This window comes from Schistocerca gregaria, chromosome 4 (genome assembly GCF_023897955.1).
Source record: "Schistocerca gregaria isolate iqSchGreg1 chromosome 4, iqSchGreg1.2, whole genome shotgun sequence".
NCBI classification, from domain to species: Eukaryota; Metazoa; Arthropoda; class Insecta; order Orthoptera; family Acrididae; genus Schistocerca; species Schistocerca gregaria.
In genome coordinates this window covers 545,984,235-546,008,962 of record NC_064923.1, presented here as the reverse complement: position 1 = coordinate 546,008,962, position 24,728 = coordinate 545,984,235, and the positions used below count along the sequence as shown (strand labels likewise).

Genomic DNA, 24,728 nt, shown 5'->3' with positions numbered 1-24,728 from the left:
TCCAAACTGATCTTCCCCAAGATTGGCTTCTATCAGTTTTTCCATTCGGTAAAGAATTCGCATTAGTATTTTGCAGCCATGACTTATTAAACTGATTGTTTCGACTCTTTCAGTGCTCTGTCAAACTCTTCACACAGTAGCATATCTTCCATTTCATCTTCATCTACATCCTCTTCCATTTCCATAATATTGTCCTCAAGTACATCGCCCTTGTATAGAAACTCTATATACTCCTTCCACCTTTCTGCTTTCCCTTCTTTGCTTAGAACTGGGTTTCCATCTGAGCTCTTGATATTCATGCAAGTGGTACTCTTTTCTCCAAAGGTCTCTTTAATTTTCATGTAGGCAGTATCTATCTCACCCCTAGTGAGATAAGCCTCTACATCCTTACATTTGTCCTCTAGCCATACCTGCTGTGAGTACCGGACGTGAGTCGTGCTTCGGTAGCTCAGTTGGTAGAGCACTTGCCCGCGAAAGGCAAAGGTCCCGAGTTCGAGTCTCGGTCGGGCACACAGTTTTAATCTGCCAGGAAGTTTCATATCAGCGCACACTCCGCTGTAGAGTGAAAATCTCATTCTGGAAACATCCCCCAGGCTGTGGCTAAGCCATGTCTCCACAATATCCTTTCTTTCAGGAGTGCTAGTTCTGCAAGGTTCGCAGAAGAGCTTCTGTAAAGTTTGGAAGGTAGGAGACGGATACTGGCAGAAGTAAAGCTGTGAGTACTGGACGTGAGTCGTGCTTCAGTAGCTCAGTTGGTAGAGCACTTGCCCGCGAAATGCAAAGGTCCCGAGTTCGAGTCTCGGTCGGGCACACAGTTTTAATCTGCCAGGAAGTTTCATATCAGCGCACACTCCGCTGCAGAGTGAAAATCTCATTCTGGAAACATCCCCCAGGCTGTGGCTAAGCCATGTCTCCGCAATATCCTTTCTTTCAGGAGTGCTAGTTCTGCAAGGTTCGCAGAAGAGCTTCTGTAAAGTTTGGAAGGTAGGAGACGGATACTGGCAGAAGTAAAGCTGTGAGTACCGGACGTGAGTCGTGCTTCGGTAGCTCAGTTGGTAGAGCACTTGCCCGTGAAAGGCAAAGGTCCCGAGTTCGAGTCTCGGTCGGGCACACAGTTTTAATCTGCCAGGAAGTTTCATACCAGCGCACACTCCGCTGCAGAGTGAAAATCTCATTCTGGAAACATCCCCCAGGCTGTGGCTAAGCCATGTCTCCGCAATATCCTTTCTTTCAGGAGTGCTAGTTCTGCAAGGTTCGCAGAAGAGCTTCTGTAAAGTTTGGAAGGTAGGAGACGGATACTGGCAGAATTAAAGCTGTGAGTACCGGACGTGAGTCGTGCTTCGGTAGCTCAGTTGGTAGAGCACTTGCCCGCGAAATGCAAAGGTCCCGAGTTCGAGTCTCGGTCGGGCACACAGTTTTAATCTGCCAGGAAGTTTCATATCAGCGCACACTCCGCTGCAGAGTGAAAATCTCATTCTGGAAACATCCCCCAGGCTGTGGCTAAGCCATGTCTCCGCAATATCCTTTCTTTCAGGAGTGCTAGTTCTGCAAGGTTCGCAGAAGAGCTTCTGTAAAGTTTGGAAGGTAGGAGACGGATACTGGCAGAAGTAAAGCTGTGAGTACCGGACGTGAGTCGTGCTTCGGTAGCTCAGCTGGTAGAGCACTTGCCCGCGAAAGGCAAAGGTCCCGAGTTCGAGTCTCGGTCGGGCACATAGTTTTAATCTGCCAGGAAGTTTCATATCAGCGAACACTCCGCTGCAGAGTGAAAATCTCATTCTGGAAACATCCCCCAGGCTGTGGCTAAGCCATGTCTCCGCAATATCCTTTCTTTCAGGAGTGCTAGTTCTGCAAGGTTCGCAGAAGAGCTTCTGTAAAGTTTGGAAGGTAGGAGACGGATACTGGCAGAAGTAAAGCTGTGAGTACCGGACGTGAGTCGTGCTTCGGTAGCTCAGTTGGTAGAGCACTTGCCCGCGAAACGCAAAGGTCCCGAGTTCGAGTCTCGGTCGGGCACACAGTTTTAATCTGCCAGGAAGTTTCATATCAGCGCACACTCCGCTGCAGAGTGAAAATCTCATTCTGGAAACATCCCCCAGGCTGTGGCTAAGCCATGTCTCCGCAATATCCTTTCTTTCAGGAGTGCTAGTTCTGCAAGGTTCGCAGAAGAGCTTCTGTAAAGTTTGGAAGGTAGGAGACGGATACTGGCAGAAGTAAAGCTGTGAGTACCGGACGTGAGTCGTGCTTCGGTAGCTCAGCTGATAGAGCACTTGCCCGCAAAAGACAAAGGTACCGAGTTCGAGTCTCGGTCGGGCACACAGTTTTAATCTGCCAGGAAGATTCATATCAGCGCACACTCCGCTGCAGAGTGAAAATCTCATTCTGGAAACATCCCCCAGGCTGTGGCTAAGCCATGTCTCCGCAATATCCTTCCTTTAAGGAGTGCTAGTTCTGCAAGGTTCGCAGAAGAGATTCTGTAAAGTTTGGAAGGTAGGAGACGGATACTGGCAGAAGTAAAGCTGTGAGTACCGGACGTGAGTCGTGCTTTGGTAGCTCAGCTGATAGAGCACATGCCCACGAAAGGCAAAGGTCCCGAGTTCGAGTCTCGCACGTGCACACAGTTTTAATCTGCCAGGAAGTTTCATATCAGCGCACACTCCGCTGCAGAGTGAAAATCTCATTCTGGAAACATCCCCCAGGCTGTGGCTAAGCCATGTCTCCGCAATATCCTTTCTTTCAGGAGTGCTAGTTCTGCAAGGTTCGCAGAAGAGCTTCTGTAAAGTTTGGAAGGTAGGAGACGGATACTGGCAGAAGTAAAGCTGTGAGTACCGGACATGAGTCGTGCTTCGGTAGCTCAGTTGGTAGAGCACTTGCCCGCGAAAGGCAAAGGTCCCGAGTTCGAGTCTCGGTCGGGCACACAGTTTTAATCTGCCAGGAAGTTTCATATCAGCGCACACTCCGCTGTAGAGTGAAAATCTCATTCTGGAAACATCCCCCAGGCTGTGGCTAAGCCATGTCTCCACAATATCCTTTCTTTCAGGAGTGCTAGTTCTGCAAGGTTCGCAGAAGAGCTTCTGTAAAGTTTGGAAGGTAGGAGACGGATACTGGCAGAAGTAAAGCTGTGAGTACTGGACGTGAGTCGTGCTTCAGTAGCTCAGTTGGTAGAGCACTTGCCCGCGAAATGCAAAGGTCCCGAGTTCGAGTCTCGGTCGGGCACACAGTTTTAATCTGCCAGGAAGTTTCATATCAGCGCACACTCCGCTGCAGAGTGAAAATCTCATTCTGGAAACATCCCCCAGGCTGTGGCTAAGCCATGTCTCCGCAATATCCTTTCTTTCAGGAGTGCTAGTTCTGCAAGGTTCGCAGAAGAGCTTCTGTAAAGTTTGGAAGGTAGGAGACGGATACTGGCAGAAGTAAAGCTGTGAGTACCGGACGTGAGTCGTGCTTCGGTAGCTCAGTTGGTAGAGCACTTGCCCGTGAAAGGCAAAGGTCCTGAGTTCGAGTCTCGGTCGGGCACACAGTTTTAATCTGCCAAGAAGTTTCATACCAGCGCACACTCCGCTGCAGAGTGAAAATCTCATTCTGGAAACATCCCCCAGGCTGTGGCTAAGCCATGTCTCCGCAATATCCTTTCTTTCAGGAGTGCTAGTTCTGCAAGGTTCGCAGAAGAGCTTCTGTAAAGTTTGGAAGGTAGGAGACGGATACTGGCAGAATTAAAGCTGTGAGTACCGGACGTGAGTCGTGCTTCGGTAGCTCAGTTGGTAGAGCACTTGCCCGCGAAATGCAAAGGTCCCGAGTTCGAGTCTCGGTCGGGCACACAGTTTTAATCTGCCAGGAAGTTTCATATCAGCGCACACTCCGCTGCAGAGTGAAAATCTCATTCTGGAAATATCCCCCAGGCTGTGGCTAAGCCATGTCTAAGCAATATCCTTTCTTTCAGGAGTGCTAGTTCTGCAAGGTTCGCAGAAGAGCTTCTGTAAAGTTTGGAAGGTAGGACACGGAAACTGGCAGAAGTAAAGCTGTGAGTACCGGACGTGAGTCGTGCTTCGGTAGATCAGTTGGTAGAGCACTTGCCCGCGAAAGGCAAAGGTCCCGAGTTCGAGTCTCGGTCGGGCACACAGTTTTAATCTGCCAGGAACTTTCATATCAGCGCACACTCCGCTGCAGAGTGAAAATCTCATTCTGGAAACATCCCCCAGGCTGTGGCTAAGCCATGTCTCCGCAATATCCTTTCTTTCAGGAGTGCTAGTTCTGCAAGGTTCGCAGAAGAGCTTCTGTAAAGTTTGGAAGGTAGGAGACGGATACTGGCAGAAGTAAAGCTGTGAGTACCGGACGTGAGTCGTGCTTCGGTAGCTCAGTTGGTAGAACACTTGCCCGCGAAAGGCAAAGGTCCCGAGTTCGAGTCTCGGTCGGGCACACAGTTTTAATCTGCCAGGAAGTTTCATATCAGCGCACACTCCGCTGCAGAGTGAAAATCTCATTCTGGAAACATCCCCCAGGCTGTGGCTAAGCCATGTCTCCGCAATATCCTTTCTTTCAGGAGTGCTAGTTCTGCAAGGTTCGCAGAAGAGCTTCTGTAAAGTTTGGAAGGTAGGAGACGGATACTGGCAGAAGTAAAGCTGTGAGTACCGGACGTGAGTCGTGCTTCAGAGGCTCAGTTGGTAGAGCACTTGCCCGCGAAACGCAAAGGTCCCGAGTTCGAGTCTCGGTCGGGCACACAGTTTTAATCTGCCAGGAAGTTTCATATCAGCGCACACTCCGCTGCAGAGTAAAAATCTCATTCTGGAAACATCCCCCAGGCTGTGGCTAAGCCATGTCTCCGCAATATCCTTTCTTTCAGGAGTGCTAGTTCTGCAAGGTTCGCAGAAGAGCTTCTGTAAAGTTTGGAAGGTAGGAGACGGATACTGGCAGAAGTAAAGCTGTGAGTACCGGACGTGAGTCGTGCTTCGGAGGCTCAGTTGGTAGAGCACTTGCCCGCGAAACGCAAAGGTCCCGAGTTCGAGTCTCGGTCGGGCACACAGTTTTAATCTGCCAGGAAGTTTCATATCAGCGCACACTCCGCTGCAGAGTAAAAATCTCATTCTGGAAACATCCCCCAGGCTGTGGCTAAGCCATGTCTCCGCAATATCCTTTCTTTCAGGAGTGCTAGTTCTGCAAGGTTCGCAGAAGAGCTTCTGTAAAGTTTGGAAGGTAGGAGACGGATACTGGCAGAAGTAAAGCTGTGAGTACCGGACGTGAGTCGTGCTTCGGTAGCTCAGTTGGTAGAGCACTTGCCCGCGAAACGCAAAGGTCCCGAGTTCGAGTCTCGGTCGGGCACACAGTTTTAATCTGCCAGGAAGTTTCATATCAGCGCACACTCCGCTGCAGAGTGAAAATCTCATTCTGGAAACATCCCCCAGGCTGTGGCTAAGCCATGTCTCCGCAATATCCTTTCTTTCAGGAGTGCTAGTTCTGCAAGGTTCGCAGAAGAGCTTCTGTAAAGTTTGGAAGGTAGGAGACGGATACTGGCAGAAGTAAAGCTGTGAGTACCGGACGTGAGTCGTGCTTCGGTAGCTCAGCTGATAGAGCACTTGCCCGCAAAAGACAAAGGTACCGAGTTCGAGTCTCGGTCGGGCACACAGTTTTAATCTGCCAGGAAGATTCATATCAGCGCACACTCCGCTGCAGAGTGAAAATCTCATTCTGGAAACATCCCCCAGGCTGTGGCTAAGCCATGTCTCCGCAATATCCTTCCTTTAAGGAGTGCTAGTTCTGCAAGGTTCGCAGAAGAGATTCTGTAAAGTTTGGATGGTAGGAGACGGATACTGGCAGAAGTAAAGCTGTGAGTACCGGACGTGAGTCGTGCTTTGGTAGCTCAGCTGATAGAGCACATGCCCACGAAAGGCAAAGGTCCCGAGTTCGAGTCTCGGACGTGCACACAGTTTTAATCTGCCAGGAAGTTTCATATCAGCGCACACTCCGCTGCAGAGTGAAAATCTCATTCTGGAAACATCCCCCAGGCTGTGGCTAAGCCATGTCTCCGCAATATCCTTTCTTTCAGGAGTGCTAGTTCTGCAAGGTTCGCAGAAGAGCTTCTGTAAAGTTTGGAAGGTAGGAGACGGATAATGGCAGAAGTAAAGCTGTGAGTACCGGACATGAGTCGTGCTTCGGTAGCTCAGTTGGTAGAGCACTTGCCCGCGAAAGGCAAAGGTCCCGAGTTTGAGTCTCGGTCGGGCACACAGTTTTAATCTGCCAGGAAGTTTCATATCAGCGCACACTCCGCTGCAGAGTGAAAATCTCATTCTGGAAACATCCCCCAGGCTGTGGCTAAGCCATGTCTCCGCAATATCCTTTCTTTCAGGAGTGCTAGTTCTGCAAGGTTCGCAGAAGAGCTTCTGTAAAGTTTGGAAGATAGGAGACGGATACTGGCAGAAGTAAAGCTGTGAGTACCGGACGTGAGTCGTGCTTCGGTAGCTCAGTTGGTAGAGCACTTGCCCGCGAAAGGCAAAGGTCCCGAGTTCGAGTCTCGGTCGGGCACACAGTTTTAATCTGCCAGGAAGTTTCATATCAGCGCACACTCCGCTGCAGAGTGAAAATCTCATTCTCGAAACATCCCCCAGGCTGTGGCTAAGCCATGTCTCCGCAATATCCTTTCTTTCAGGAGTGCTAGTTCTGCAAGGTTCGCAGAAGAGCTTCTGTAAAGTTTGGAAGGTAGGAGACGGATACTGGCAGAAGTAAAGCTGTGAGTACCGGACATGAGTCGTGCTTCGGAGGCTCAGTTGGTAGAGCACTTGCCCGCGAAACGCAAAGGTCCCGAGTTCGAGTCTCGGTCGGGCGCACAGTTTTAATCTGCCAGGAAGTTTCATATCAGCGCACACTCCGCTGCAGAGTGAAAATCTCATTCTGGAAACATCCCCCAGGCTGTGGCTAAGCCATGTCTCCGCAATATCCTTTCTTTCAGAAGTGCTAGTTCTGCAAGGTTCGCAGAAGAGCTTCTGTAAAGTTTGGAAGGTAGGAGACGGATACTGGCAGAAGTAAAGCTGTGAGTACCGGACGTGAGTCGTGCTTCGGTAGCTCTGCTGGTTGAGCACTTGCCCGCGAAAGGCAAAGGTCCCGAGTTCGAGTCTCGGTCGGGCACACAGTTTTAATCTGCCAGGAAGTTTCATATCAGCGAACACTCCGCTGCAGAGTGAAAATCTCATTCTGGAAACATCCCCCAGGCTGTGGCTAAGCCATGTCTCCGCAATATCCTTTCTTTCAGGAGTGCTAGTTCTGCAAGGTTCGCTGAAGAGCTTCTGTAAAGTTTGGAAGGTAGGAGACGGATACTGGCAGAAGTAAAGCTGTGAGTACCGGACGTGAGTCGTGCTTCGGTAGCTCAGTTGGTAGAGCACTTGCCCGTGAAAGGCAAAGGTCCCGAGTTCGAGTCTCGGTCGGGCACACAGTTTTAATCTGCCAGGAAGTTTCATATCAGCGAACACTCCGCTGCAGAGTGAAAATCTCATTCTGGAAACATCCCCCAGGCTGTGGCTAAGCCATGTCTCCGCAATATCCTTTCTTTCAGGAGTGCTAGTTCTGCAAGGTTCGCAGAAGAGCTTCTGTAAAGTTTGGAAGGTAGGAGACGGATACTGCCAGAAGTAAAGCTGTGAGTACCGGACGTGAGTCGTGCTTCGGTAGCTCAGCTGATAGAGCACTTGCCCGCGAAAGACAAAGGTACCGAGTTCGAGTCTCGGTCGGGCACACAGTTTTAATCTGCCAGGAAGTTTCATATCAGCGCACACTCCGCTGCAGAGTGAAAATCTCATTCTGGAAACATCCCCCAGGCTGTGGCTAAGCCATGTCTCCGCAATATCCTTCCTTTCAGGAGTGCTAGTTCTGCAAGGTTCGCAGAAGAGCTTCTGTAAAGTTTGGAAGGTAGGAGACGGATACTGGCAGAAGTAAAGCTGTGAGTACCGGACGTGAGTCGTGCTTCGGTAGCTCAGTTGGTAGAGCACTTGCCCGCAAAAGGCAAAGGTCCTGTGTTCGAGTCTCGGTCGGGCACACAGTTTTAATCTGCCAGGAAGTTTCATACCAGCGCACACTCCGCTGCAGAGTGAAAATCTCATTCTGGAAACATCCCCCAGGCTGTGGCTAAGCCATGTCTCCGCAATATCCTTTCTTTCAGGAGTGCTAGTTCTGCAAGGTTCGCAGAAGAGCTTCTGTAAAGTTTGGAAGGTAGGAGACGGATACTGGCAGAATTAATCCTGTGAGTACCGGACGTGAGTCGTGCTTCGGTAGCTCAGTTGGTAGAGCACTTGCCCGCGAAATGCAAAGGTCCCGAGTTCGAGTCTCGGTCGGGCACACAGTTTTAATCTGCCAGGAAGTTTCATATCAGCGCACACTCCGCTGCAGAGTGAAAATCTCATTCTCGAAACATCCCCCAGGCTGTGGCTAAGCCATGTCTCCGCAATATCCTTTCTTTCAGGAGTGCTAGTTCTGCAAGGTTCGCAGAAGAGCTTCTGTAAAGTTTGGAAGGTAGGAGACGGATACTGGCAGAAGTAAAGCTGTGAGTACCGGACGTGAGTCGTGCTTCGGTAGCTCAGCTGGTAGAGCACTTGCCCGCGAAATGCAAAGGTCCCGAGTTCGAGTCTCGGTCGGGCACACAGTTTTAATCTGCCAGGAAGTTTCATATCAGCGCACACTCCGCTGCAGAATGAAAATCTCATTCTGGAAACATCCCCCAGGCTGTGGCTAAGCCATGTCTCCGCAATATCCTTTCTTTCAGGAGTGCTAGTTCTGCAAGTTTCGCAGAAGAGCTTCTGTAAAGTTTGGAAGGTAGGAGACGGATACTGGCAGAAGTAAAGCTGTGAGTACCGGACGTGAGTCGTGCTTCGGTAGCTCAGTTGGTAGAGCACTTGCCCGCGAAAGGTAAAGGTCCCGAGTTCGAGTCTCGGTCGGGCACACAGTTTTAATCTGCCAGGAAGTTTCATATCAGCGCACACTCCGCTGCAGAGTGAAAATCTCATTCTGGAAACATCCCCCAGGCTGTGGCTAAGCCATGTCTCCGCAATATCCTTTCTTTCAGGAGTGCTAGTTCTGCAAGGTTCGCAGAAGAGCTTCTGTAAAGTTTGGAAGGTAGGAGACGGATACTGGCGGAAGTAAAGCTGTGAGTACCGGACGTGAGTCGTGCTTCGGTAGCTCAGTTGGTAGAGCACTTGCCCGCGAAAGGCAAAGGTCCCGAGTTCGAGTCTCGGTCGGGCACACAGTTTTAATCTGCCAGGAAGTTTCATATCAGCGCACACTCCGCTGCAGAGTGAAAATCTCATTCTGGAAACATCCCCCAGGCTGTGGCTAAGCCATGTCTCCGCAATATCCTTTCTTTCAGGAGTGCTAGTTCCTCAAGGTTCGCAGAAGAGCTTCTGTAAAGTTTGGAAGGTAGGAGACAGATACTGGCAGAAGTAAAGCTGTGAGTACCGGACGTGAGTCGTGCTTTGGTAGCTCAGTTGGTAGAGCACTTGCCCGTGAAAGGCAAAGGTCCCGAGTTCGAGTCTCGGTCGGGCACACAGTTTTAATCTGCCAGGAAGTTTCATATCAGCGCACACTCCGCTGCAGAGTGAAAATCTCATTCTGGAAACATCCCCCAGGCTGTGGCTAAGCCATGTCTCCGCAATATCCTTTCTTTCAGGAGTGCTAGTTCTGCAAGGTTCGCAGAAGAGCTTCTGTAAAGTTTGGAAGGTAGGAGACGGATACTGGCAGAAGTAAAGCTGTGAGTACCGGACGTGAGTCGTGCTTCGGTAGCTCAGCTGATAGAGCACTTGCCCGCGAAAGACAAAGGTACCGAGTTCGAGTCTCGGTCGTACACACAGTTTTAATCTGCCAGGAAGTTTCATATCAGCGCACACTCCGCTGCAGAGTGAAAATCTCATTCTCGAAACATCCCCCAGGCTGTGGCTAAGCCATGTCTCCGCAATATCCTTTCTTTCAGGAGTGCTAGTTCTGCAAGGTTCGCAGAAGAGCTTCTGTAAAGTTTGGAAGGTAGGAGACGGATACTGGCAGAAGTAAAGCTGTGAGTACCGGACGTGAGTCGTGCTTCGGTAGCTCAGCTGGTAGAGCACTTGCCCGCGAAAGGCAAAGGTCCCGAGTTCGAGTCTCGGTCGGGCACACAGTTTTAATCTGCCAGGAAGTTTCATATCAGCGCACACTCCGCTGCAGAATGAAAATCTCATTCTGGAAACATCCCCCAGGCTGTGGCTAAGCCATGTCTCCGCAATATCCTTTCTTTCAGGAGTGCTAGTTCTGCAAGGTTCGCAGAAGAGCTTCTGTAAAGTTTGGAAGGTAGGAGACGGATACTGGCAGAAGTAAAGCTGTGAGTACCGGACGTGAGTCGTGCTTCGGTAGCTCAGTTGGTAGAGCACTTGCCCGCGAAAGGCAAAGGTCCCGAGTTCGAGTCTCGGTCGGGCACACAGTTTTAATCTGCCAGGAAGTTTCATATCAGCGCACACTCCGCTGCAGAGTGAAAATCTCATTCTGGAAACATCCCCCAGGCTGTGGCTAAGCCATGTCTCCGCAATATCCTTTCTTTCAGGAGTGCTAGTTCTGCAAGGTTCGCAGAAGAGCTTCTGTAAAGTTTGGAAGGTAGGAGACGGATACTGGCGGAAGTAAAGCTGTGAGTACCGGACGTGAGTCGTGCTTCGGTAGCTCAGTTGGTAGAGCACTTGCCCGCGAAAGGCAAAGGTCCCGAGTTCGAGTCTCGGTCGGGCACACAGTTTTAATCTGCCAGGAAGTTTCATATCAGCGCACACTCCGCTGCAGAGTGAAAATCTCATTCTGGAAACATCCCCCAGGCTGTGGCTAAGCCATGTCTCCGCAATATCCTTTCTTTCAGGAGTGCTAGTTCTGCAAGGTTCGCAGAAGAGCTTCTGTAAAGTTTGGAAGGTAGGAGACAGATACTGGCAGAAGTAAAGCTGTGAGTACCGGACGTGAGTCGTGCTTTGGTAGCTCAGCTGATAGAGCACATGCCCACGAAAGGCAAAGGTCCCGAGTTCGAGTCTCGGTCGGGCACACAGTTTTAATCTGCCAGGAAGTTTCATATCAGCGCACACTCCGCTGCAGAGTGAAAATCTCATTCTGGAAACATCCCCCAGGCTGTGGCTAAGCCATGTCTCCGCAATATCCTTTCTTTCAGGAGTGCTAGTTCTGCAAGGTTCGCAGAAGAGCTTCTGTAAAGTTTGGAAGGTAGGAGACAGATACTGGCAGAAGTAAAGCTGTGAGTACCGGACGTGAGTCGTGCTTTGGTAGCTCAGCTGATAGAGCACATGCCCACGAAAGGCAAAGGTCCCGAGTTCGAGTCTCGGTCGGGCACACAGTTTTAATCTGCCAGGAAGTTTCATATCAGCGCACACTCCGCTGCAGAGTGAAAATCTCATTCTGGAAACATCCCCCAGGCTGTGGCTAAGCCATGTCTCCGCAATATCCTTTCTTTCAGGAGTGCTAGTTCTGCAAGGTTCGCAGAAGAGCTTCTGTAAAGTTTGGAAGGTAGGAGACGGATACTGGCAGAAGTAAAGCTGTGAGTACCGGACGTGAGTCGTGCTTCGGTAGCTCAGTTGGTAGAGCACTTGCCCGTGAAAGGCAAAGGTCCTGAGTTCGAGTCTCGGTCGGGCACACAGTTTTAATCTGCCAAGAAGTTTCATACCAGCGCACACTCCGCTGCAGAGTGAAAATCTCATTCTGGAAACATCCCCCAGGCTGTGGCTAAGCCATGTCTCCGCAATATCCTTTCTTTCAGGAGTGCTAGTTCTGCAAGGTTCGCAGAAGAGCTTCTGTAAAGTTTGGAAGGTAGGAGACGGATACTGGCAGAATTAAAGCTGTGAGTACCGGACGTGAGTCGTGCTTCGGTAGCTCAGTTGGTAGAGCACTTGCCCGCGAAATGCAAAGGTCCCGAGTTCGAGTCTCGGTCGGGCACACAGTTTTAATCTGCCAGGAAGTTTCATATCAGCGCACACTCCGCTGCAGAGTGAAAATCTCATTCTGGAAATATCCCCCAGGCTGTGGCTAAGCCATGTCTAAGCAATATCCTTTCTTTCAGGAGTGCTAGTTCTGCAAGGTTCGCAGAAGAGCTTCTGTAAAGTTTGGAAGGTAGGACACGGAAACTGGCAGAAGTAAAGCTGTGAGTACCGGACGTGAGTCGTGCTTCGGTAGATCAGTTGGTAGAGCACTTGCCCGCGAAAGGCAAAGGTCCCGAGTTCGAGTCTCGGTCGGGCACACAGTTTTAATCTGCCAGGAACTTTCATATCAGCGCACACTCCGCTGCAGAGTGAAAATCTCATTCTGGAAACATCCCCCAGGCTGTGGCTAAGCCATGTCTCCGCAATATCCTTTCTTTCAGGAGTGCTAGTTCTGCAAGGTTCGCAGAAGAGCTTCTGTAAAGTTTGGAAGGTAGGAGACGGATACTGGCAGAAGTAAAGCTGTGAGTACCGGACGTGAGTCGTGCTTCGGTAGCTCAGTTGGTAGAACACTTGCCCGCGAAAGGCAAAGGTCCCGAGTTCGAGTCTCGGTCGGGCACACAGTTTTAATCTGCCAGGAAGTTTCATATCAGCGCACACTCCGCTGCAGAGTGAAAATCTCATTCTGGAAACATCCCCCAGGCTGTGGCTAAGCCATGTCTCCGCAATATCCTTTCTTTCAGGAGTGCTAGTTCTGCAAGGTTCGCAGAAGAGCTTCTGTAAAGTTTGGAAGGTAGGAGACGGATACTGGCAGAAGTAAAGCTGTGAGTACCGGACGTGAGTCGTGCTTCAGAGGCTCAGTTGGTAGAGCACTTGCCCGCGAAACGCAAAGGTCCCGAGTTCGAGTCTCGGTCGGGCACACAGTTTTAATCTGCCAGGAAGTTTCATATCAGCGCACACTCCGCTGCAGAGTAAAAATCTCATTCTGGAAACATCCCCCAGGCTGTGGCTAAGCCATGTCTCCGCAATATCCTTTCTTTCAGGAGTGCTAGTTCTGCAAGGTTCGCAGAAGAGCTTCTGTAAAGTTTGGAAGGTAGGAGACGGATACTGGCAGAAGTAAAGCTGTGAGTACCGGACGTGAGTCGTGCTTCGGAGGCTCAGTTGGTAGAGCACTTGCCCGCGAAACGCAAAGGTCCCGAGTTCGAGTCTCGGTCGGGCACACAGTTTTAATCTGCCAGGAAGTTTCATATCAGCGCACACTCCGCTGCAGAGTAAAAATCTCATTCTGGAAACATCCCCCAGGCTGTGGCTAAGCCATGTCTCCGCAATATCCTTTCTTTCAGGAGTGCTAGTTCTGCAAGGTTCGCAGAAGAGCTTCTGTAAAGTTTGGAAGGTAGGAGACGGATACTGGCAGAAGTAAAGCTGTGAGTACCGGACGTGAGTCGTGCTTCGGTAGCTCAGCTGGTAGAGCACTTGCCCGCGAAAGGCAAAGGTCCCGAGTTCGAGTCTCGGTCGGGCACATAGTTTTAATCTGCCAGGAAGTTTCATATCAGCGAACACTCCGCTGCAGAGTGAAAATCTCATTCTGGAAACATCCCCCAGGCTGTGGCTAAGCCATGTCTCCGCAATATCCTTTCTTTCAGGAGTGCTAGTTCTGCAAGGTTCGCAGAAGAGCTTCTGTAAAGTTTGGAAGGTAGGAGACGGATACTGGCAGAAGTAAAGCTGTGAGTACCGGACGTGAGTCGTGCTTCGGTAGCTCAGTTGGTAGAGCACTTGCCCGCGAAACGCAAAGGTCCCGAGTTCGAGTCTCGGTCGGGCACACAGTTTTAATCTGCCAGGAAGTTTCATATCAGCGCACACTCCGCTGCAGAGTGAAAATCTCATTCTGGAAACATCCCCCAGGCTGTGGCTAAGCCATGTCTCCGCAATATCCTTTCTTTCAGGAGTGCTAGTTCTGCAAGGTTCGCAGAAGAGCTTCTGTAAAGTTTGGAAGGTAGGAGACGGATACTGGCAGAAGTAAAGCTGTGAGTACCGGACGTGAGTCGTGCTTCGGTAGCTCAGCTGATAGAGCACTTGCCCGCAAAAGACAAAGGTACCGAGTTCGAGTCTCGGTCGGGCACACAGTTTTAATCTGCCAGGAAGATTCATATCAGCGCACACTCCGCTGCAGAGTGAAAATCTCATTCTGGAAACATCCCCCAGGCTGTGGCTAAGCCATGTCTCCGCAATATCCTTCCTTTAAGGAGTGCTAGTTCTGCAAGGTTCGCAGAAGAGATTCTGTAAAGTTTGGATGGTAGGAGACGGATACTGGCAGAAGTAAAGCTGTGAGTACCGGACGTGAGTCGTGCTTTGGTAGCTCAGCTGATAGAGCACATGCCCACGAAAGGCAAAGGTCCCGAGTTCGAGTCTCGGACGTGCACACAGTTTTAATCTGCCAGGAAGTTTCATATCAGCGCACACTCCGCTGCAGAGTGAAAATCTCATTCTGGAAACATCCCCCAGGCTGTGGCTAAGCCATGTCTCCGCAATATCCTTTCTTTCAGGAGTGCTAGTTCTGCAAGGTTCGCAGAAGAGCTTCTGTAAAGTTTGGAAGGTAGGAGACGGATACTGGCAGAAGTAAAGCTGTGAGTACCGGACATGAGTCGTGCTTCGGTAGCTCAGTTGGTAGAGCACTTGCCCGCGAAAGGCAAAGGTCCCGAGTTTGAGTCTCGGTCGGGCACACAGTTTTAATCTGCCAGGAAGTTTCATATCAGCGCACACTCCGCTGCAGAGTGAAAATCTCATTCTGGAAACATCCCCCAGGCTGTGGCTAAGCCATGTCTCCGCAATATCCTTTCTTTCAGGAGTGCTAGTTCTGCAAGGTTCGCAGAAGAGCTTCTGTAAAGTTTGGAAGGTAGGAGACGGATACTGGCAGAAGTAAAGCTGTGAGTACCGGACGTGAGTCGTGCTTCGGTAGCTCAGTTGGTAGAGCACTTGCCCGCGAAAGGCAAAGGTCCCGAGTTCGAGTCTCGGTCGGGCACACAGTTTTAATCTGCCAGGAAGTTTCATATCAGCGCACACTCCGCTGCAGAGTGAAAATCTCATTCTCGAAACATCCCCCAGGCTGTGGCTAAGCCATGTCTCCGCAATATCCTTTCTTTCAGGAGTGCTAGTTCTGCAAGGTTCGCAGAAGAGCTTCTGTAAAGTTTGGAAGGTAGGAGACGGATACTGGCAGAAGTAAAGCTGTGAGTACCGGACATGAGTCGTGCTTCGGAGGCTCAGTTGGTAGAGCACTTGCCCGCGAAACGCAAAGGTCCCGAGTTCGAGTCTCGGTCGGGCGCACAGTTTTAATCTGCCAGGAAGTTTCATATCAGCGCACACTCCGCTGCAGAGTGAAAATCTCATTCTGGAAACATCCCCCAGGCTGTGGCTAAGCCATGTCTCCGCAATATCCTTTCTTTCAGAAGTGCTAGTTCTGCAAGGTTCGCAGAAGAGCTTCTGTAAAGTTTGGAAGGTAGGAGACGGATACTGGCAGAAGTAAAGCTGTGAGTACCGGACGTGAGTCGTGCTTCGGTAGCTCTGCTGGTTGAGCACTTGCCCGCGAAAGGCAAAGGTCCCGAGTTCGAGTCTCGGTCGGGCACACAGTTTTAATCTGCCAGGAAGTTTCATATCAGCGAACACTCCGCTGCAGAGTGAAAATCTCATTCTGGAAACATCCCCCAGGCTGTGGCTAAGCCATGTCTCCGCAATATCCTTTCTTTCAGGAGTGCTAGTTCTGCAAGGTTCGCTGAAGAGCTTCTGTAAAGTTTGGAAGGTAGGAGACGGATACTGGCAGAAGTAAAGCTGTGAGTACCGGACGTGAGTCGTGCTTCGGTAGCTCAGTTGGTAGAGCACTTGCCCGTGAAAGGCAAAGGTCCCGAGTTCGAGTCTCGGTCGGGCACACAGTTTTAATCTGCCAGGAAGTTTCATATCAGCGAACACTCCGCTGCAGAGTGAAAATCTCATTCTGGAAACATCCCCCAGGCTGTGGCTAAGCCATGTCTCCGCAATATCCTTTCTTTCAGGAGTGCTAGTTCTGCAAGGTTCGCAGAAGAGCTTCTGTAAAGTTTGGAAGGTAGGAGACGGATACTGCCAGAAGTAAAGCTGTGAGTACCGGACGTGAGTCGTGCTTCGGTAGCTCAGCTGATAGAGCACTTGCCCGCGAAAGACAAAGGTACCGAGTTCGAGTCTCGGTCGGGCACACAGTTTTAATCTGCCAGGAAGTTTCATATCAGCGCACACTCCGCTGCAGAGTGAAAATCTCATTCTGGAAACATCCCCCAGGCTGTGGCTAAGCCATGTCTCCGCAATATCCTTCCTTTCAGGAGTGCTAGTTCTGCAAGGTTCGCAGAAGAGCTTCTGTAAAGTTTGGAAGGTAGGAGACGGATACTGGCAGAAGTAAAGCTGTGAGTACCGGACGTGAGTCGTGCTTCGGTAGCTCAGTTGGTAGAGCACTTGCCCGCAAAAGGCAAAGGTCCTGTGTTCGAGTCTCGGTCGGGCACACAGTTTTAATCTGCCAGGAAGTTTCATACCAGCGCACACTCCGCTGCAGAGTGAAAATCTCATTCTGGAAACATCCCCCAGGCTGTGGCTAAGCCATGTCTCCGCAATATCCTTTCTTTCAGGAGTGCTAGTTCTGCAAGGTTCGCAGAAGAGCTTCTGTAAAGTTTGGAAGGTAGGAGACGGATACTGGCAGAATTAATCCTGTGAGTACCGGACGTGAGTCGTGCTTCGGTAGCTCAGTTGGTAGAGCACTTGCCCGCGAAATGCAAAGGTCCCGAGTTCGAGTCTCGGTCGGGCACACAGTTTTAATCTGCCAGGAAGTTTCATATCAGCGCACACTCCGCTGCAGAGTGAAAATCTCATTCTCGAAACATCCCCCAGGCTGTGGCTAAGCCATGTCTCCGCAATATCCTTTCTTTCAGGAGTGCTAGTTCTGCAAGGTTCGCAGAAGAGCTTCTGTAAAGTTTGGAAGGTAGGAGACGGATACTGGCAGAAGTAAAGCTGTGAGTACCGGACGTGAGTCGTGCTTCGGTAGCTCAGCTGGTAGAGCACTTGCCCGCGAAATGCAAAGGTCCCGAGTTCGAGTCTCGGTCGGGCACACAGTTTTAATCTGCCAGGAAGTTTCATATCAGCGCACACTCCGCTGCAGAATGAAAATCTCATTCTGGAAACATCCCCCAGGCTGTGGCTAAGCCATGTCTCCGCAATATCCTTTCTTTCAGGAGTGCTAGTTCTGCAAGGTTCGCAGAAGAGCTTCTGTAAAGTTTGGAAGGTAGGAGACGGATACTGGCGGAAGTAAAGCTGTGAGTACCGGACGTGAGTCGTGCTTCGGTAGCTCAGTTGGTAGAGCACTTGCCCGCGAAAGGCAAAGGTCCCGAGTTCGAGTCTCGGTCGGGCACACAGTTTTAATCTGCCAGGAAGTTTCATATCAGCGCACACTCCGCTGCAGAGTGAAAATCTCATTCTGGAAACATCCCCCAGGCTGTGGCTAAGCCATGTCTCCGCAATATCCTTTCTTTCAGGAGTGCTAGTTCCTCAAGGTTCGCAGAAGAGCTTCTGTAAAGTTTGGAAGGTAGGAGACAGATACTGGCAGAAGTAAAGCTGTGAGTACCGGACGTGAGTCGTGCTTTGGTAGCTCAGTTGGTAGAGCACTTGCCCGTGAAAGGCAAAGGTCCCGAGTTCGAGTCTCGGTCGGGCACACAGTTTTAATCTGCCAGGAAGTTTCATATCAGCGCACACTCCGCTGCAGAGTGAAAATCTCATTCTGGAAACATCCCCCAGGCTGTGGCTAAGCCATGTCTCCGCAATATCCTTTCTTTCAGGAGTGCTAGTTCTGCAAGGTTCGCAGAAGAGCTTCTGTAAAGTTTGGAAGGTAGGAGACGGATACTGGCAGAAGTAAAGCTGTGAGTACCGGACGTGAGTCGTGCTTCGGTAGCTCAGCTGATAGAGCACTTGCCCGCGAAAGACAAAGGTACCGAGTTCGAGTCTCGGTCGGGCACACAGTTTTAATCTGCCAGGAAGTTTCATATCAGCGCACACTCCGCTGCAGAGTGAAAATCTCATTCTCGAAACATCCCCCAGGCTGTGGCTAAGCCATGTCTCCGCAATATCCTTTCTTTCAGGAGTGCTAGTTCTGCAAGGTTCGCAGAAGAGCTTCTGTAAAGTTTGGAAGGTAGGAGACGGATACTGGCAGAAGTAAAGCTGTGAGTACCGGACGTGAGTCGTGCTTCGGTAGCTCAGCTGGTAGAGCACTTGCCCGCGAAAGGCAAAGGTCCCGAGTTCGAGTCTCGGTCGGGCACACAGTTTTAATCTGCCAGGAAGTTTCATATCAGCGCACACTCCGCTGCAGAATGAAAATCTCATTCTGGAAACATCCCCCAGGCTGTGGCTAAGCCATGTCTCCGCAATATCCTTTCTTTCAGGAGTGCTAGTTCTGCAAGGTTCGCAGAAGAGCTTCTGTAAAGTTTGGAAGGTAGGAGACGGATACTGGCAGAAGTAAAGCTGTGAGTACCGGACGTGAGTCGTGCTTCGGTAGCTCAGTTGGTAGAGCACTTGCCCGCGAAAGGCAAAGGTCCCGAGTTCGAGTCTCGGTCGGGCACACAGTTTTAATCTGCCAGGAAGTTTCATATCAGCGCACACTCCGCTGCAGAGTGAAAATCTCATTCTGGAAACATCCCCCAGGCTGTGGCTAAGCCATGTCTCCGCAATATCCTTTCTTTCAGGAGTGCTAGTTCTGCAAGGTTCGCAGAAGAGCTTCTGTAAAGTTTGGAAGGTAGGAGACGGATACTGGCGGAAGTAAAGCTGTGAGTACCGGACGTGAGTCGTGCTTCGGTAGCTCAGTTGGTAGAGCACTTGCCCGCGAAAGGCAAAGGTCCCGAGTTCGAGTCTCGGTCGGGCACACAGTTTTAATCTGCCAGGAAGTTTCATATCAGCGCACACTCCGCTGCAGAGTGAAAATCTCATTCTGGAAACATCCCCCAGGCTGTGGCTAAGCCATGTCTCCGCAATATCCTTTCTTTCAGGAGTGCTAGTTCTGCAAGGTTCGCAGAAGAGCTTCTGTAAAGTTTGGAAGGTAGGAGACAGATACTGGCAGAAGTAAAGCTGTGAGTACCGGACGTGAGTCGTGCTTTGGTAGCTCAGCTGATAGAGCACATGCCCACGAAAGGCAAAGGTCCCGAGTTCGAGTCTCGGTCGGGCACACAGTTTTAATCTGCCAGGAAGTTTCATATCAGCGCACACTCCGCTGCAGAGTGAAAATCTCATTCTGGAAACATCCCCCAGGCTGTGGCTAAGCCATGTCTCCGCAATATCCTTTCTTTCAGGAGTGCTAGTTCTGCAAGGTTCGCAGAAGAGCTTCTGTAAAGTTTGGAAGGTAGGAGATGGATACTGGCAGAAGTAAAGCTGTGAGTACCGGACGCGAGTCGTGCTTCGGTAGCTCAGCTGGTAGAGCACTTGCCCGCGAAAGGCAAAGGTCCCGAGTTCGAGTCTCGGTCGGGCACACAGTTTTAATCTGCCAGGAAGTTTCATATCAGCGCACACTCCGCTGCAGAGTGAAAATCTCATTCTGGAAACATCCCCCAGGCTGTGGCTAAGCCATGTCTCCGCAATATCCTTTCTTTCAGGAGTGCTAGTTCTGCAAGTTTCGCAGAAGAGCTTCTGTAAAGTTTGGAAGGTAGGAGATGGATACTGGCAGAAGTAAAGCTGTGAGTACCGGACGTGAGTCGTGCTTCGGTAGCTCAGTTGGTAGAGCACTTGCCCGCGAAATGCAAAGGTCCCGAGTTCGAGTCTCGGTCGGGCACACAGTTTTAATCTGCCAGGAAGTTTCATATCAGCGCACACTCCGCTGCAGAGTGAAAATCTCATTCTGGAAACATCCCCCAGGCTGTGGCTAAGCCATGTCTCCGCAATATCCTTTCTTTCAGGAGTGCTAGTTCTGCAAGGTTCGCAGAAGAGCTTCTGTAAAGTTTGGAAGGTAGGAGACGGATACTGGCAGAAGTAAAGCTGTGAGTACCGGACGTGAGTCGTGCTTCGGTAGCTCAGCTGGTAGAGCACTTGCCCGCGAAAGGCAAAGGTCCCGAGTTCGAGTCTCGGTCGGGCACACAGTTTTAATCTGCCAGGAAGTTTCATATCAGCGCACACTTCGCTGCAGAGTGAAAATCTCATTCTGGAAACATCCCCCAGGCTGTGGCTAAGCCATGTCTCCGCAATATCCTTTCTTTCAGGAGTGCTAGTTCTGCAAGGTTCGCAGAAGAGCTTCTGTAAAGTTTGGAAGGTAGGAGACGGATACTGGCAGAAGTAAAGCTGTGAGTACCGGACGTGAGTCGTGCTTCGGTAGCTCAGTTGGTAGAGCACTTGCCCGCGAAAGGCAAAGGTCCCGAGTTCGAGTCTCGGTCGGGCACACAGTTTTAATCTGCCAGGAAGTTTCATATCAGCGCACACTCCGCTGCAGAGTGAAAATCTCATTCTGGAAACATCCCCCAGGCTGTGGCTAAGCCATGTCTCCGCAATATCCTTTCTTTCAGGAGTGCTAGTTCTGCAAGGTTCGCAGAAGAGCTTCTGTAAAGTTTGGAAGGTAGGAGACGGATACTGGCAGAAGTAAAGCTGTGAGTACCGGACGTGAGTCGTTCTTCGGTAGCTCAGTTGGTAGAGCATTTGCCCGCGAAATGCAAAGGTCCTGAGTTGGAGTCTCGGTCGGGCACACAGTTTTAATCTGCCAGGAAGTTTCATATCAGCGCACACTCCGCTGCAGAGTGAAAATCTCATTCTGGAAACATCCCCCAGGCTGTGGCTAAGCCATGTCTCCGCAATATCCTTTCTTTCAGGAGTGCTAGTTCTGCAAGGTTCGCAGAAGAGCTTCTGTAAAGTTTGGAAGGTAGGAGACGGATACTGGCGGAAGTAAAGCTGTGAGTACCGGACGTGAGTCGTTCTTCGGTAGCTCAGTTGGTAGAGCACTTGCCCGCGAAAGGCAAAGGTCCCGATTTCGAGTCTCGGTCGGGCACACAGTTTTAATCTGCCAGGAAGTTTCATATCAGCGCACACTCCGCTGCAGAGTGAAAATCTCATTCTGGAAACATCCCCCAGGCTGTGGCTAAGCCATGTCTCCGCAATATCCTTTCTTTCAGGAGTGCTAGTTCTGCAAGGTTCGCAGAAGAGCTTCTGTAAAGTTTGGAAGGTAGGAGACGGATACTGGCGGAAGTAAAGCTGTGAGTACCGGACGTCAGTCGTGCTTCGGTAGCTCAGTTGGTAGAACACTTGCCCGCGAAAGGCAAAGGTCCCGAGTTCGAGTCTCGGTCGGGCACACAGTTTTAATCTGCCAGGAAGTTTCATATCAGCGCACACTCCGCTGCAGAGTGAAAATCTCATTCTGGAAACATCCCCCAGGCTGTGGCTAAGCCATGTCTCCACAATATCCTTTCTTTCAGGAGTGCTAGTTCTGCAAGGTTCGCAGAAGAGCTTCTGTAAAGTTTGGAAGGTAGGAGACGGATACTGGCAGAAGTAAAGCTGTGAGTACCGGACGTGAGTCGTGCTTCGGTAGCTCAGTTGGTAGAGCACATGTCCGCGAAAGGCAAAAGTCCCGAGTTCGAGTCTCGGTCGGGCACACAGTTTTAATCTGCCAGGAAGTTTCATATCAGCGCACACTCCGCTGCAGAGTAAAAATCTCATTCTGGAAACATCCCCCAGGCTGTGGCTAAGCCAAGTCTCCGCAATATCCTTTCTTTCAGGAGTGCTAGTTCTGCAAGGTTCGCAGAAGAGCTTCTGTAAAGTTTGGAAGGTAGGAGACGGATACTGGCAGAAGTAAAGCTGTGAGTACCGGACGTGAGTCGTGCTTTGGTAGCTCAGCTGATAGAGCACATGCCCGCGAAAGGCAAAGGTCCCGTGTTCGAGTCTCGGTCGGGCACACAGTTTTAATCTGCCAGGAAGTTTCATATCAGCGCACACTCCGCTGCAGAGTGAAAATCTCATTCTGGAAACATCCCCCAGGCTGTGGCTAAGCCATGTCTCCGCAATATCCTTTCTTTCAGGAGTGCTAGTTCTGCAAGGTTCGCAGAAGAGCTTCTGTAAAGTTTGGAAGGTAGGAGACAGATACTGGCAGAAGTAAAGCTGTGAGTACCGGACGTGAGTCGTGCTTCGGTAGCTCAGTTGGAAGAGCACTTGCCCGCGAAAGGCAAAGGTCCCGATTTCGAGTCTGGGTCGGGCACACAGTTTTAATCTGCCAGGAAGTTTCATATCAGCGCACACTCCGCTGCAGAGTGAAAATCTCATTCTGGAAACATCCCCCAGGCTGTGGCTAAGCCATGTCTACATCTACATCTACATCTACATGACTACTCTGCAATTCACATTTAATTGCTTGGCAGATTGTTCATCGAACCACAATCATACTATCTCTCTACTATTCCACTCCCGAACAGCGAGCGGGAAAAACGAACACCTAAACCTTTCTGTTCGAGCTCTGATTTCTCTTACTTTATTTTGATGATCATTCCTACCTATGTAGGTTGGGCTCAACAAAATATTTTCGCATTCGGAAGAGAAAGTTGGTGACTGAAATTTCGTAAAAAGCTCTCGCCGCGACGAAAAACGTCTATGCTGTAATGACTTCCATCCCAACTCGTGTATCATATCTGCCACACTCTCTCCTCTATAACGCGATAATACAAAACGAGCTGCCCTTCTTTGCACCCTCTCGATGTCCTCCGTCAATCCCACCTGGTAAGGATCCCACACCGCGCAGCAATATTCTAACAGAGGACGAACGAGTGTAGTGTAAGCTGTCTCTTTAGTGGACTTGTTGCATCTTCTAAGTGTCCTGCCAATGAAACGCAAAATTTGGCTCGCCTTCCCGACAATATTATCTATGTGGTCCTTGCAACTGAAGTTGTTCGTAATTTTAACACCCAGATACTTAGTTGATTTGACAGCCTTGAGAATTGTATTATTTACCGAGTAATCGAATTCCAACGGATTTCTTTTGGAACTCATGTGGATCATCTCACACTTTTCGTTATTTAGCGTCAACTGCCACCTGACACACCATACAGCAATCTTTTCTAAATCGCTTTGCAGCTGATACTGGTCTTCGGATGACCTTACTAGACGGTAAATTACAGCATCATCTGCGAACAACCTAAGAGAACTGCTCATATTGTCACCCAGATCATTTATATAGATCAGGAACAGTAGAGGTCCCAGAACGCTTCCCTGGGGAACACCTGATATCACTTCAGTTTTACTCGATGATTTGCCGTCTATTACTACGAACTGCGACCTTCCTGACAGGAAATCACGAATCCAGTCGCACAACTGAGACGATACCCCATAGCTCCGCAGCTTGATTAGAAGTCACTTGTGAGGAACGGTGTCAAAAGCTTTCCGGAAATCTAGAAATCCGGAATCAACTTGAGATCCCCTGTCGATAGCGGCCATTACTTCGTGCGAATAAAGAGCTAGCTGTGTTGCACAAGAGCGATGTTTTCTGAAGCCATGCTGTCTCCGCAATATCCTTTCTTTCAGGAGTGCTAGTTCTGCAAGGTTCGCAGAAGAGCTTCTGTAAAGTTTGGAAGGTAGGAGACGGATACTGGCAGAAGTAAAGCTGTGAGTACCGGACGTGAGTCGTGCTTCGGTAGCTCAGTTGGTGGAGCACTTGCCCGCGAATGGCAAAGGTCCCGAGTTCGAGTCTCGGTCGGGCACACAGTTTTAATCTGCCAGGAAGTTTCATATCAGCGCACACTCCGCTGCAGAGTGAAAATCTCATTCTGGAAACATCCTCCAGGCTGTGGCTAAGCCATGTCTCCGCAATATCCTTTCTTTCAGGAGTGCTAGTTCTGCAAGGTTCGCAGAAGAGCTTCTGTAAAGTTTGGAAGGTAGGAGACGGATACTGGCAGAAGTAAAGCTGTGAGTACCGGACGTGAGTCGTGCTTTGGTAGCTCAGTTGGGAGAGCACTTGCCCGCGAAAGGCAGAGGTCCCGAGTTCGAGTCTCGGTCGGGCACACAGTTTTAATCTGCCAGGAAGTTTCATATCAGCGCACACTCCGCTGCAGAGTAAAAATCTCATTCTGGAAACATGCCCCAGGCTGTGGCTAAGCCATGTCTCCGCAATATCCTTTCTTTCAGGAGTGCTAGTTCTGCAAGTTTCGCAGAAGGGCTTCTGTAAAGTTTGGAAGGTAGGAGACGGATACTGGCAGAAGTAAAGCTGTGAGTACCGGACGTGAGTCGTGCTTTGGTAGCTCAGCTGATAGAGCACTTGCCCGCGAAAGGCAAAGGTCCCGAGTTCGAGTCTCGGTCGGGCACACAGTTTTAATCTGCCAGGAAGTTTCATATCAGCGCACACTCCGCTGCAGAGTGAAAATCTCATTCTGGAAACATCCCCCAGGCTGTGGCTAAGCCATGTCTCCGCAATAACCTTTCTTTCAGGAGTGCTAGTTCTGCAAGGTTCGCAGAAGAGCTTCTGTAAAGTTTGGAAGGTAGGAGACGGATACTGGCAGAAGTAAAGCTGTGAGTACCGGACGTGAGTCGTGCTTCGGTAGCTCAGTTGGAAGAGCACTTGCCCGCGAAAGGCAAAGGTCCCGATTTCGAGTCTCGGTCGGGCACACAGTTTTAATCTGCCAGGAAGTTTCATATCAGCGCACACTCCGCTGCAGAGTGAAAATCTCATTCTGGAAACATCCCCCAGGCTGTGGCTAAGCCATGTCTCCGCAATATCCTTCCTTTCAGGAGTGCTAGTTCTGCAAGGTTCGCAGAAGAGCTTCTGTAAAGTTTGGAAGGTAGGAGACGGATACTGGCAGAAGTAAAGCTGTGAGTACCGGACGTGAGTCG

General features: G+C 50.3%; 14 non-coding genes across 14 annotated transcripts; all 14 read left to right on the top strand.

The window, feature by feature from the left end:
• The first annotated feature begins 436 nt into the window (after nucleotides 1-436).
• Trnas-cga (transfer RNA serine (anticodon CGA)) lies at nucleotides 437-511 on the top strand. Its single transcript has one exon. It is a non-coding gene; the product is annotated as a tRNA-Ser (tRNA).
• A 525-nt stretch (nucleotides 512-1,036) lies between these two features.
• Trnas-uga (transfer RNA serine (anticodon UGA)) lies at nucleotides 1,037-1,111 on the top strand. Its single transcript has one exon. It is a non-coding gene; the product is annotated as a tRNA-Ser (tRNA).
• Nucleotides 1,112-2,836: 1,725 nt separating this feature from the next.
• Trnas-cga (transfer RNA serine (anticodon CGA)) lies at nucleotides 2,837-2,911 on the top strand. The gene has a single exon. It is a non-coding gene; the product is annotated as a tRNA-Ser (tRNA).
• Nucleotides 2,912-6,436: 3,525 nt separating this feature from the next.
• On the top strand, nucleotides 6,437-6,511 carry Trnas-cga (transfer RNA serine (anticodon CGA)). The gene has a single exon. It is a non-coding gene; the product is annotated as a tRNA-Ser (tRNA).
• Nucleotides 6,512-7,336: 825 nt separating this feature from the next.
• Trnas-uga (transfer RNA serine (anticodon UGA)) lies at nucleotides 7,337-7,411 on the top strand. Its single transcript has one exon. It is a non-coding gene; the product is annotated as a tRNA-Ser (tRNA).
• A 1,725-nt stretch (nucleotides 7,412-9,136) lies between these two features.
• Trnas-cga (transfer RNA serine (anticodon CGA)) lies at nucleotides 9,137-9,211 on the top strand. Its single transcript has one exon. It is a non-coding gene; the product is annotated as a tRNA-Ser (tRNA).
• A 1,125-nt stretch (nucleotides 9,212-10,336) lies between these two features.
• On the top strand, nucleotides 10,337-10,411 carry Trnas-cga (transfer RNA serine (anticodon CGA)). Its single transcript has one exon. It is a non-coding gene; the product is annotated as a tRNA-Ser (tRNA).
• A 225-nt stretch (nucleotides 10,412-10,636) lies between these two features.
• Nucleotides 10,637-10,711, top strand: Trnas-cga (transfer RNA serine (anticodon CGA)). The gene has a single exon. It is a non-coding gene; the product is annotated as a tRNA-Ser (tRNA).
• A 4,125-nt stretch (nucleotides 10,712-14,836) lies between these two features.
• On the top strand, nucleotides 14,837-14,911 carry Trnas-cga (transfer RNA serine (anticodon CGA)). Its single transcript has one exon. It is a non-coding gene; the product is annotated as a tRNA-Ser (tRNA).
• An 825-nt stretch (nucleotides 14,912-15,736) lies between these two features.
• Trnas-uga (transfer RNA serine (anticodon UGA)) lies at nucleotides 15,737-15,811 on the top strand. Its single transcript has one exon. It is a non-coding gene; the product is annotated as a tRNA-Ser (tRNA).
• A 1,425-nt stretch (nucleotides 15,812-17,236) lies between these two features.
• Nucleotides 17,237-17,311, top strand: Trnas-cga (transfer RNA serine (anticodon CGA)). Its single transcript has one exon. It is a non-coding gene; the product is annotated as a tRNA-Ser (tRNA).
• Nucleotides 17,312-18,436: 1,125 nt separating this feature from the next.
• Nucleotides 18,437-18,511, top strand: Trnas-cga (transfer RNA serine (anticodon CGA)). Its single transcript has one exon. It is a non-coding gene; the product is annotated as a tRNA-Ser (tRNA).
• A 225-nt stretch (nucleotides 18,512-18,736) lies between these two features.
• Trnas-cga (transfer RNA serine (anticodon CGA)) lies at nucleotides 18,737-18,811 on the top strand. The gene has a single exon. It is a non-coding gene; the product is annotated as a tRNA-Ser (tRNA).
• Nucleotides 18,812-20,236: 1,425 nt separating this feature from the next.
• On the top strand, nucleotides 20,237-20,311 carry Trnas-cga (transfer RNA serine (anticodon CGA)). Its single transcript has one exon. It is a non-coding gene; the product is annotated as a tRNA-Ser (tRNA).
• The last annotated feature ends 4,417 nt before the right edge of the window (nucleotides 20,312-24,728 follow it).